This window comes from Ochotona princeps, chromosome 7 (assembly GCF_030435755.1).
Source record: "Ochotona princeps isolate mOchPri1 chromosome 7, mOchPri1.hap1, whole genome shotgun sequence".
NCBI classification, from domain to species: Eukaryota; Metazoa; Chordata; class Mammalia; order Lagomorpha; family Ochotonidae; genus Ochotona; species Ochotona princeps.
Genome location: NC_080838.1, coordinates 79,747,603 through 79,761,421, shown reverse-complemented (window position 1 = coordinate 79,761,421; position 13,819 = coordinate 79,747,603).

Genomic DNA, 13,819 nt, shown 5'->3' with positions numbered 1-13,819 from the left:
ATACTTGAAACACAGAAAGCTAACCCGTTACTCCCAAATTAGACTAGCCATCTATCAGTCCACCTCCAGACAGAAGTGATGCTGTCCAGGACCTACCAGTCCACACATGGCCAGTGTAGAAGCATGCAGAGTTCCAGTCAATACCATGGGTCCACTCAGTCTGCTGTACTGCTACATACTCAGACATTCCCCAACCAAAGAACCTCGGTACGTTCTGATAATTTACATGTATATTTCAATTTATGCTTTTTGAATTTTATTATGGTAAGGGAACAGTGTACATTTAGTAGATATTACACTAGGAATTTTGTACTTTGGTCTTCTTCTGGGCTAGTGATACGCAGTTCCGTATGCTGTCACGGTGCTGGGCTGTGATGGCTGAAGTGAGTCACAGCTCCCAGTCAGCCATATGAACACAGACTTCAAAATTGGATACCACATCCTACAGTGGACTGCATTCAGTAAAGTGTGTGAGATAGTCAACATGTGGACAAAAAATAGGCTTTGTTTTAGATGATGTTTTCCCAGGTATAGGCTAATTAGATATTCTGAGCATGTTTAAGATAGGCTAGGCTAAGTTATGGTGTTTTGTAGGTTAGAGTTATTGCACACAATTTTAACGTACAGAATTGTCAGCTTATTTAAGTGGGTTGTCAGAATGTGACCTAAAACAGAGTTGTGGAGAATTTGTAAGGGGATGGTAAAGCTGGGTTCTCAGAAGAGGGTTTGAGTAGGTATAGTGTGTGCATGCACATATGTGTAACAGGTGCGATAAAGGATCTCTGTAGTGCCTAGCATGAGTGCATGGTACATCACGCATCCTGAATGGACAGCTGGGTACATCACTGAAAACTCACAGAAATGGTAAACTTCTATAGAAACAGCAGAACATCCTATAAATATTGGCTCTGGGAAACTGCTGATAATTTTACTTTCTGGAAAGTGAATTTTTATTCGTGAATTAACTATGTATTTGAGATGACATGGATGACTCAATTACTGTTTATCAAGCAACAGTGGTGCTCTCTAGGGAAGCCAGAAAAGCAATGCTCTCTCTGAAGCTCTTCTGACTTAGAGCAGTCAGCTGAAAGGCCTGTTTGAAATGAACTGGAAAATGGATCAAGAGTGATCTGCTTTGTTTAGTTATGCTCATGATTAAAGCATAAATCCCCGTTCAAGCAAATTGCAGTAATCACCGCAAATTTTAGACCAAGGCATTTTCCTCTGGAAATTTTGTGTCAAGGCAACTTGGTGTTCACAGCAGAAGGAGAACACGTTAAACCCGCGCTTTTGTGAAATTGTCCCAAATGGTACATAAAGGGGTAGAATTCGCTTTTGGTGGATTACTTTAGCTGGAGCGTTTGTACATAAATTTGTCTAAGAGTCAAAATTCTATCTCATTAGGCTCATCTTTACAATGTTTTCATGCAATACATACATATATGCACACATGCACATGTATGTCATGTGTGTAATGTGTGTCTTACTTGTTAAATCTTCCCCCCCAGTTAGTGTGCAAAGTAATTAAAAAAGAAATCCCTGAAGATGTGAGGTAGCTGAAAAGTCTCATTTCAAGCCTCTTGGTTGTTATAATGTCTGGGGTTTGCATTTATGTGACTGGAGGAGCCAGAGAAACACTGGGTGATGGGTGGAGGGAGGGAGACAATGAGAAGAAGAGAAAGAGAAAAGGAGAGAAGGGAGAGGATCATTTTTTCACTAATGCATTCAAATCTCTGAATGGTACTTCATCCACTTCCCCTCATAACAGAACACTGGTATAATTAGCTTGCTTTATGAGATGGAGGCAACTCTCTGGGCAAGGGAAGAGAAGTAGATTACTTGCCGAAGGCAATAAAAAGTGAATGGACCTTGGTGAGTAAAATCCAGGATTCCAGATGTGAACATCTGTCCTCAGATGACAGGAGTTTAATCTCTTTTGTGAGTATGACAAATGGGATGGCAGATCCTCAGTTATGGACGTTACAGGCACGCATCCAGATTCCCAGAACAGCATGGAATTTATTTCTGGCAAGTCTTGCATACTGGTCAGTGTTGCTGTTATCATTATTGCTAATAACAGATAACTAGAAAAAACAGACTTTCAAATAGGCTAGCCCAAATAGAATAGCATTCTCATAAGGAAAATATCAGCTTCCCACATTTGTTGTTTCTGGTGGCTGAGAGGATTACGGCAAGGGATAGGAGGAATTTGATTCTGGATCTGTTCCCTCTAACTAACCAGTAGGTATGTGACTTTGACAAAGTGTCTCAATCTTTCTGAATTTTCAATTTTACAATCCAATCCAATGATTGTATTGAAAAAAAACAACCAAGAAAACAATGTTGATGTGAAATAAATATTTAGGGAAAGCAGCATACAGAATCAAATTTTATTTTTGCCTTTGTTCAGAATTTTGCAAAAATAAATAAATGCCCTACCCTCTGTGAGATCATCTGTTAAAGGACATAGTTTATTTCATTTCTTTTCTTCAGATTATTTAAATGGAATTACTTTTAATAGAGATGAGATTAAATTCATCTATTGTTACAGTTCTTTAAATTGGATTCTTAATGTTAGAAACTTTACAATAAAATTGATAATCATTCCCTGATATGATTATCATTTGGAAGATCAAATGACCTTGAGTTTAACCATAATTTATCCAGAAGGAAATTCATGCGCATAAGAATCTAGCAGGAGAGGAAAATGTAACTGTTTCGATAGTTCAAGAGTGACCATGACGATAATGAGATCACGAGGCAGCTAATATTTGAGAAGGATCTTGAAGAGGATTTGTTATAGGCATGTGCACAAATAGAGGGAAATTAAACTTGAATAACAGAGTCTTCACGCTAAATTAGATGAAACGAAGCAGTGATATTTTGGACATTGCAAATGAATAGCCCCGTCTTTTGGAACACCTGGACTTTGTGGTCAGGGAATGAAAAGTGAAGAATGGAGGCAAAAGTTAACTTGTTATATGCAAAAATTATACATTTTTAGTGATTTTTTGAAAACAAGTTTTAAGTTAGTTTTCCATTCTGTGAACATCTCAAATACTAAATCAGAAGGGTTTCATCATGGAGTTTCTCCAAGTAGGTCATGAAGATGCCAAGCCATGTGGTTGTTTATCTAGAGGAAGGAACATGCGTATGGAGAATGGAAGACAATGTCCTTTATGCTGAGTGAGTCAGTGTCTGGAAGAAGGAAGAGCGAAGTAAGGCAAAGGTGCTCAATTGGTGGGATTGCACAGAACAGGCCAAGTGGAGTTTTGTTCATGGGCCCTTTTGGGATATGCAGAACACTTTTAAGTCAAGATGTTTTTGTACTAATCTGCTCCACAGCCAGCTATGCTGCCCTCCATTCTTAAAAAACATGGTGAGGGTAATGTGCCTGTGGTAAGTGTCCAGAGCCGGTGTATCAAAGCAGGGGCAACCTTGCCTTCAAGAGATCTATATTCCCACGATGGTCAGCAAGGAACTTCAGAGGCAGGCAGTTGTGGTTCATGTACCAGGAGTGTGTAGGCTCAGCTTCAGGCTGTCAAAAGAACCCACCTACCTTACCATTCCAACACTGTTTATAATCACTGTGGTAGACGAGGACCTGGGAGCCAAGCAAACATCATTCTAATATAAGGGTGCTGAAGCCCCACCTGCCCCCCTATACAGACTCAGAAACTGTCATGAAAAGGAACTGAGAAGGGAGGTAAAAGACTCAGGCATCTGAGAAACCAAATGCTTTTTTCCCTTAAGAATATGGTTTTAATCAAAAGGAAGTCTTTAACATTTAACTGGTTCTTATGTCCCAATATACTAAGGTTAAAGAAAAGAGTTAGATAGTTGGCACACAAAAATAAAGAAGCTGGAGTTTCTCTGTATCTGAGTCTTATGAGTAAATTCACCATCTTGTTGAGCAAAAGTATGATGGAGCATTTGTTCCTACTTTCAAGTAAAGGATGAAAAAGAATTAAAGTAGCTCAAAAACTCGACCACAGCAACAGACTGGGGGAGGATGAGACAGAGCTTGAGCTGGGTACACTGGCCCCTGCGGTCGTGTTTTCTCTAGCAGTACTACACAGTGATTGGGAACAGCAAATCACTTTGTAGGTGCTGTGGAAGAGTGATTAGGAAACAATTATGTATGTCATTTTTGGGCAAACCATGATGTAGCTTTTTATCTTGAAGCATACATAAAACTTTGGCCTTCCTAACAAGATATTTGTACATGTATTATGTGGGATTGTGTACTGAGTTTATCACAGTATTTACTCCATATATAACACATCATGAAAACAGTCTTATATTATATTATAAGTTATATTCTGGGTACTAGTATTTCCTGTCATGACAGTTTGAGTGAGTATCAAAAACATCAAACCTCTCAAAACATTATTTTCCTGAGCTCAACATTTTATAGCATTTATTCATATTCTATATTCCATATTCCATATCCATATTCTATATTCCAGGGTGGTTAAGGTATGAAGATGTCAGAATCTCTACAAGGAAGCAAATACAGGTGCAGATATGATAAAACAACAGCACAAAGGAGTAAATTGTATGGCACAGTGGGCTCAGCTGCATCCTGAGAGGTCCACATCGTACTGGGAGTCCAGTTGCCTTGATAGTGTGACTGGGAAGCAAGGGATGGCAGCTGAAATGCTTGAGTCTCTGCCACCCAGAGTTTCCACAGGTTCAACTCCAGCTGATGAGGCCATTTGGGGAATGACTCAGTGGTTGGGAGATTTCCCTCTCAGTGCCACCTTGCAGGTTTTTTTTTTTTTTTAAGATTTATTTATTTTTATTGGAAAGGCAGATTTACAGAGAGAGGAGGAGAGACAGAAGACAGAAGATCTTCCTTGCAAAAATCTTCACAAAAGCCAAGCAATGCAGGTGAGAGATTACAGCAACTGAGTGGAACAGAGAAATAAGGCCAAAATGAAGATGGTAGTAAGAACAGTTTTCCATGCTCAGTGTGGCCTGTTTCCCAAGCTGGCACAATTTTCCTTTGTGTGGGAGAAAACAAATGAAATGGACGCTTGCTTTGTGGCAGATCTTGCAACAGTAGGCTTGCTTCAGGACCTAAGCAGTCCCCACATCCCAACTCCAGGTTCCATTTGGAACTAGGCTCTGGCAGTGGCAGACTAAGGATCCGAACATAGCCTTCAGTAGAGGCTATTTCTAGGCTGGCTCCTGTAGACCCAGTCTCCAAGGATTTCAAGCAAAATCAGCCCCCTGGAAGTTCCCAGTGGCAGACCAATTACTGCGGACCCAGGACCAAAGAACTGCTACTGTAGACTTGGACTCTCAGCCTGCCCTGGTCCACATGAACTTGGAGTCCTGGGTTACTCCCATAGATGAAGATACCAAACCAAAAATCACTGAGCTGTTGCCACTATGGACCCAACAAACCTAAGTCTGACAGCTTCATCTGTGGGCTCTTAGGCACCTTCATTTCCGGTTCCAGACCCATCTCCATGGACCTAGACCTGTGGACTGTCCATGTGCATATAAGCTCCAGGGTCACCTAATGATGCATTAATCCTGGTCCATCTGTCCCCTGACAGATTCATTAGACTGTCTCATTTCATGACTATGACAGACGATCCAGCTTGGCTCTCCAGACAGGATGAGTGTGAAGGCTTTCCTTGCCAAGGACATTCTGTAAATGCTTTTAGCATGTGCTTATCACGTCACAGGTACAGACACCACTACAAGGTCACCACCATGACCAACCACAAGGTCACCAGAAGAACAATACAGTGCATCAGTAACTAGTCCCAGGGAAAGAGAAACATGCAAAGTCCTGATGGAGAATTCAAAATAGTAACGATAAAGTGAGTTTTGGCAGAAGGTAAATTGACAGTTGTAGACGTTTCTCAAGATACAAGATTATAACTTGAGAAAGCCATTAGAAGGTGAAAGCATTTTTATTCTGATATTTATTCTGTTCCTGTAACCTAATGAAAGTGATAGTTAGCAACAGGCTAATGTAGAGCTCTGGTTGTTTGCCATCATCATATGTGACTGGTGGGATGGGGCTTCTAGACCATAGCCCAGCATCCCAAGAGACTACCAAACCACATTTTTTGAATCCCAGAAAAACAACGTAAGTTGAAAATCAAGAGTGCCCTTTCAAATATATGCACAGAATCATAAAGTTAGGAACTTGTAATCAATGACTGTATGTAAATTAAATCAGGGGAAACAATACAAAATCAAAATAAAAGGGTCAACAATGAAAGAGAAAGGATACAAAAGAATCAAGGAAAAGTTTTGGAACCAAAAATACCACAACTGACTCAAAATGTCCTTATAGATTCAAACTGTGGAAGAAAGAATAGGTGAGCGGAAGTGCAGAGCATTGGAAATTACCTAGTCAAAGAACCAAGAATAAAACTGAATGCAAAGCATAAAGTGTCCCTTGGGTACAAATGAGACAACATCCCTTGAATCAATATACACATTGTAGGATCCCACTGAGATCAGAGAAATAAAGGGGAAAAGGATTATTTGAATAAATAATGAAAGAAAAAAATCCCCCAAATTGGAGTGTATATCTAGATTTATGAAGTTCAAGTAACTTCAGACAGGTTAAACACAAAGAGATCTTCAACAAAACCAAGTATTATTTAATTATCAAAAGTTGAGGACAAAGAAAATTTTGAAGGCAGTGTAAGATTATGCAGGTATCAGGAAACCTCTGTAATATTGTCTTTACATATTCCATTTGTCATCTACAGGAAAGGCACAGTAACATGTCCTTCACATAACAGCTGTAGTTAGAAAATGGAATTCAGTTGTCTTCCGTAATATGGTAACTGTGTTATATGGTTCTTATTATTTGCATCTTAATATAATTTTAAGCACACATTTATGTAAAATACTACTCAGTCTCAAGTAGTTGGATATTTCCAACCACAGCTACTCTTGTTTCATAATCAGCTGATATATACTGAAGCATGAGTGCTGTTTAAATCTATCTTCGCAAATTGGTTTGGGGTATTTGGACTTTGTAATAAGTAAATATAACATGTATGTCTTCTTTAGCTCAATCTTAGCTGTGTGAGATGTATCCATGTATTTTTAATAAAGATTGATTTGAAAGTCTGACTCAGAAAATGGGGAGATAACAGTGAGAGAAATTGAGCGAAAGAGAGATAAAGAAAAAATTGGGGGTACAGGAAGACAAAGAGAGAGACAGAGAGATGGATGCAGCAGCTAGGACTGGAATTTACCAAACATCCAGCAGCCAAGAGCTTCACTGAGTTTCCTGTTGGGGTAAAAATTACTCAAGTGCCTGGGCCATCATCTGCTCCTCCCACACACTTGGCAAGACATGGATTAGAGCTGAAATAGCTGAGCATGTAACTGCTGCAGACAGTTTTATAAAAGGTAGCAGCATGACTTGATAAAGAAAAGCAGTACAAAATGTGTCTGGAATCTTGCAATCATAGACGGCTGGTGCCAGAGACTGAGGTCAAACTCTACAGGTAATGGTATGTGAGTGGGCGAAGTCTGAGCCCAAGGTTAAGGCCTGGAGGCGAGGGTCTGCAGTCAGGCAATGGTCCAAGGTCACAGAACTGTATGTTTAAGATATCCTTGACACAATCTCATACTGACCTCTGTACTTGCATCCCGCTATTGCTTCCTGATCATCAAGTATTAGCTGGTCAACATCAGTATAGGATGTGGTTATCAACATTTGCGTCACAGTAATTGCTATAATTTGACTTCCCAAATAGTTCAATAAATGATTGAGGTAGCAGAGAAGGTTTCCCTCTGACTGTCTGCTTTCATAGTCTTTATCTTGTGTGTGTCTCATTTCTTATTTTCTCAATTGCTACGTTGCTCCCTCTCTAACACTGTTCATGCCACATTGGTTGTGGCACTATCCAGTACACCAGCAGGCAATGAAGGTATTTTATGTGGCAGTATTTTTGTATCACATATGTGTCATAACACCTGACTATAACATTCATACTTTTATCTGTAACAGTATCTCATTTCTCCAATTGCTATCGATGATTCGTTTGCCCATTCTACCGTTGTTGGACATAAGGATTGCTTCAAGGTTTTGCTTTGTGTAAATGTATGATGAATATTCTTCAACTTTGTACAAATCCATTAATGATTAAAAAATACTGATTTCTACCTAAAACATACACATATGTTGTATTATATATAAGATATAATATGTACAAATCTATTCTTATTATTTATTTTTATATTGTATATATTATAAATTTGTAGTAATAGCATGTGTGTCGTGGTTAAGAGATACTATTAAGCAACTTACAAAAGCATGTGTACCTGTTTTCAGTTGCATCAGAAATGTATGATTTATAGTTGCTCCCTGAGTTTATCAACACTTGATGTCAGTCAGTCTAGGTGTTGTGGGTAAAGATGAATACCTTTACCCATTCTACATGGGCATAGCATCTCATTAAGCTCTACATTGAATTTCTGTGATGAGTAATGATGTTGAACACAAAAGTATTATTGAGCGGGCCTCAAGAGGAATCTAAGAGATGAAGAGAATTCAGACAAAGAGGGAACAGCTTGTCTGAGAGAGGAGGAATAAAACCTGGGTAAGGGGGTCTATGGCCCCAGGAGGGACAACATTTTGCCTTATGAGTTATTCCTGGTCCTTGGAATGTTGAAAATAAATAACTGTGTATTTTGATTCTGAGGATTTTTTTTTAGGAAAATGAGGCCTTGATACAGACTGACTACTATGTTCCTATGTTATCTCATGTAAATTTGACATCTAGAAGATGATGTTTTCTTCTAGAATGTGTCAGACAGTATAGTAGTTCCATAGAAACGAATAGTAAAAGGATTCAAATACCATTAAAGAGGTATTGAATGTAAGAGCTGTGTTTTCCATTTTTTAAAGAAAAGGTAAGTTATTTGAGGATAGATTCCATTTTTTAAAATTTTTTTTATTAATTATTATGCATTATGTGACAGTTTCATAGGCTCTGGGAATCCCCCCACCCCTCCCCATGCCCCTCCCCCCTGGTGGATTACTCCACCTTGATGCAGTATTACAGTTCAAATTCAATCAAGATTCTTTCCTTGCAAACATATACCAAGCATAGAGTCCAGCTACTTATTGTCCAGATGGGTTGAACAGTTTCTTGGGGAGACCATTTCTGGTCCAAAGTTAGAGCTGGTAGAATAACATCCCAGTCAATTAAGAGTCCCAATATAACATTAACAGCAATTTGTAGCATTATGGAATTGACATGGTTTTGTGTAACCAGTATGTTAAAAAAAAAAAAAACAAAAAACAAAAAAAACAAATTCTTAACCACAACCTATGATTTGCTCATTGACATTTCAATTTTAGTTTGTACACAGGACCGGCTGCTATATACCTTAAAATGGCTATAAGTTACCATTCAGCTGTCTCGTGTCTATTTCATTTTAGTATTTAGCCATTTGTTGTGTTGAAGTATAATTTTGCTGATCTTGGCAGATTTTAGGATAATCTAGACTGGCTTGTAACTCTAACAAGACATTTGTCAACAAAGTGCAGAACATTTTTTTTGGGTGGGGGCGGTGTGCAGGAAAGTCCCCAACACCACGGTGAAGAGTGACTAATCTTCGTGTCCCACCCAGCGAGACATGAGCCAATCCATGCCAGCTCTTTCCTGTCAGATTCCAAGCTCTACTTTTTGTTGTTTGTCTATTTATTTTAGGTTTTTTTTAGTTTGTATGATTGTTTGTTTGCTATGAGGGGTTTTCGGAGCGATCCTGATGGTCATTGCAAGGGAGGGTGGGGGTCCAGAGGTGGAGCCAGGCTCAGACCAGAGAAAGCTCTCCTCCCTGGTCCCGAAGGACGTTTATTGTTCTTCTGTTTCTGCGGACCGCTCAGGGCTTCTGGTTGTCTTTCCGATGACGTTGGTTTCTGCACGGTAGTGTTTGGACTTCTTCCATCCCCAGGGGAAGCTCCGGTTGCAGGTGGGTGACCTCAGAGTACTCGGCCTCCGAGGGCATCCAATTCCCTGTGGCCTCCTTGGCAGTTGGGATATAGTCCTTGTTGCTCGTATTAATAGTTTGTGGTGAAGGTCTGGGAGTCTTCATGGTTGGGATCCAGGCTTTCTCCTTGCCACCTGCTCCACCCTGGAGTGCCCCCCTGCTCCACGCACATGACCTCCTGTTAAGAGGTTGTCAGGATCACACCCGATTCCCCCCTCATGCATTGGTATAGTAGTTTTACTATTGTTTAGTGATAGATTCCATTTTGTTTTAGTAGTCTTTTATCATAAGTATCAAAGGTAGATTTCTTTGATGCACATCTTTTCTGAGACATAAAAACACAAATTGGCTGAGGCTGGCAAATTTGTTACAGTGGCATTTTCCGGAATATAGGAAGGAATTGGAGACTTTCTCAATTGCAACAAATAGCTACCAAAAGCTTCCTTTTTTGCTACGGTGAGTATGGAACATGATATGTCTTTCTGCTATGATGCCATTAGGCATTTTTCTGGCCTTAAAATTGATATTTTTATTATGAAATCCAAAGTGTTTCAATAGTGTCATATGTACCTCTCAAAAGGCAAAACTGGAAGGTTAAATGAGAAATGTAAAACTCTATTTCTCAGTGAAATAATGGGTATATGGCAAAAAAATGGTCCTTAAGAGTTGCTATGTGTGGTTATCCACTGGTTATAATATCCTCAAAGTTTTTTGTTCACAATTTTTTTCACTAAAGGCAAAAAGTAAAAAATAAAACATGGAATTCTAGTTAGGAACTTTGAATTGTTTGTGGAGATTCCTAGGAGTAGTGCTAACCAGGATGTTCCATGTTTCGTACAAGGAATCATTCCCATCCTCCTAGAGCAGCAGAATGCTAAAAAAGAGGGAAAGGTGTGTCAAATTGTCAGGTAGCCAAACAACTGATGGCTATTTATCCCAATATAAAATTATAATACATTTTTAAAGGTATAAACTTGAAGACTTCTTATCACTGCAAAGTACTGGGTTTTGACACTGTTGTAATTATGCTATTTTTATATAATCTTCCTACATAAGCACATTGCACTTAGGATCTCATTGCAGTTGGTTTAGTGTGAATATAACAACTTTCTGAAAACTTAGTGTCTTGGTTATAGAACACAGTACCCAGAATAACACTACCCTCACTGCATCTGTTCGCAAGGAAAAAAATCTTAATCAAAATTTAGATTTCCTTCAGTTTTTTTCTTTATTACCAACATTGCTGGTCAAATAAACATATCCCACAGTAGCATCTGTTGGCATCTTGTCTTTAAAAATGATCATTTCCATTGCTACACAAGTACGTTCTAATCTGCATGAGAAGGTCACAAGTGATGTTGGTCAATCACACATTAGTTTAACAAGGTGCCAGAAAAACTCAACATTCTCCAAGCATGATAGTTAAAAGAAGATGTTTATTCCAGAGATGTGGGCAGAATGAAGAGACACAAAAAGGCACAGTGAAAAACCTGGAAACGCTCAACAACGAGAAGTCACAATGGATGCGGTAAAGGAGAGCCATGCCAGAATGCAGCGATTGCTGTTGCTATGGAGATGGGGTCTCTAACTGCAACCATGGGCATCTAGGAAGGAACCATGCTACCGTCAGAATCCTGACATAGGTGTGTGAGTTCGGGTGCCGGACAATCAGTACTGGACAACTTTGTTCTCTTAACCTTGCTCTTTTGCCAACACTTCCCTTTGACACCAACAAGATGGCAGAGAGAAAGATTGCCCAAGGGATGGAGTTCAGGGGCAGAGTAAGGAATAAGATGGATTTAGAAAAGGTCAGAGTAAATGATGAATCACCCGCACAACCTCATTTTCTAATTGAGCTTATTCCGTTCTTCACTGAGACTTAAAAGTCTGAAGTACAAGAGGAAAAATCCCCAAACAATGTTGGAAGCAGCAATTCTTCAGTACCTGATTGCTTTGAAAAGCAGTCTGTGTGTCTATAATCTCATCTGGAACCTTAACTTTAATGCTGTCCAGTATCAGTGTCCATTTGCTTGTGGTATGAATTAGGGGTGGATGAGCAGGAGAAAGCAGCCATTAATATAATATGTAATTGATCACAGCGCCTGCTGCTATAGCTGATCATAAAGTTTAAGTTACAGTACTTCTTGAGAAGTACAGCTTCACTCTTTGATCACCACTTCTATATTCTCTTTTTGGGCAACATCGGTTAATGAGGTTTTCTCCCTGAGTATGTTGCACAAATCTTCACTCTAACATGAGCCAAGCCACTCATTATCTTCTGCTGATGTTGTCTCCGTTTAAACCTAGGCAACTGAACTAGAAAGGCTGTACTGAAGCATACCATGCTGCATTTCACCTTTGTGGTTAAAATTATGATTCAGACCAGTACATGGAACTCCTTTCTTTGCTTGTTATATTTTCAAAAAGAGAAACACAAATTATCCCAAGGGCACTGTCAATGTCTGTTTCTGTGAAATCATGGATTTTATGCCCTGGTGAAAATATTTTACTAGTTGGATACTCAGTTTCCAAACAAGGAGGGCACTTGTGGATTGCACAGAATTCATGTACTAATCAGAGAGGATATTCCTACATACACTCCTTGTTTTCTAGATCCGTGCATTGAATCTGCAGAGAAGAAGGTGCTATCTGGTTTAAGGCATATTTTTGTTTTCTGTAAGGATGACACCGCACATTCACAGATTGTCATCACTTACCTGCTGGACTTACAGAGCCTTTGGTGGCCACTTCACCACTTTGTCAGAAACTGGATCTTTGGTGAATATGTCAAGACCAAGGCACATCTTGATGGACACTCTTTGCTACACTGCTTTCACTATAATTTGTGTCCCCTCCCTTTCTTTCTCCTCCCGTTCTTTCTTTCTGCCACTGAAATGTTGAATAATGCAATTTGCTGGAACCTGAATAGAAATATTTATAGAGTTAATGGACAAAGAAAAATCTGTGAATGGTATATGAATCTATTCATACATATATACATACATACATATATACATATATATATATATATATATATATATATATATATATTTCAACTTTGTGATGAAAAAGGTGTGAAATAGTCATCTCTACCTTACACACTACTGTCTCAGTCTTCCTTCTGCTGTGGGAATGTCACACTTGCCAGCAGCACTACAGTGCAATGAAGTTGACTTTGGGGAGCTCATCCATTGCCTTCAGTCTTGTCATTCTGGCCACTTTTTAAAGTGGCCCATTAAACAAACCATGTAGTGGCCAAGGAGAGAAGCTGACATATGTCCTTGCAATGGATAATTGTGCTCACCTGATTGGTGAGAGCCTTGCCCTCACTGGAAGGAATTTATGCAGCCCATTTCCACCCTTTGTCCATTCAGGGATGTTTAGTCACAGTTCTGTCTTGCACTGCCTAGTCATTTGTCCTCTATGCTGTTTCTTTCCAATAACATGACCAGTCACTCACCCATCATCAGATGACTACAGATCAGCATAGATTTCACATCAGGTAATGTATCCCCTCTTTTCAGATATTCACAGAAATTGGACAAGTAGAAATATCGAATGAAGCTCTGCATTCGCATGTTCAACATTGTATTTATTTGGAAGCAGTGATCTAAAATTTGCTTATGAAATTTCAAAAAATTGTACCTGTAGTTGGCATTGTATCTCTGAAGGACTTGCAAACAAATGTCCTATCTGCACTCAGCTATGTGACAAAAGCATAGAGGCAATTTTGTGCATTGTAAAGAAGTATCAACCTTTGGGTCAATTTAAATGTCTGTGTATTGCTCAAAAAACATATTTCATTGCTGTGAATTAATAATATTAAGCTACT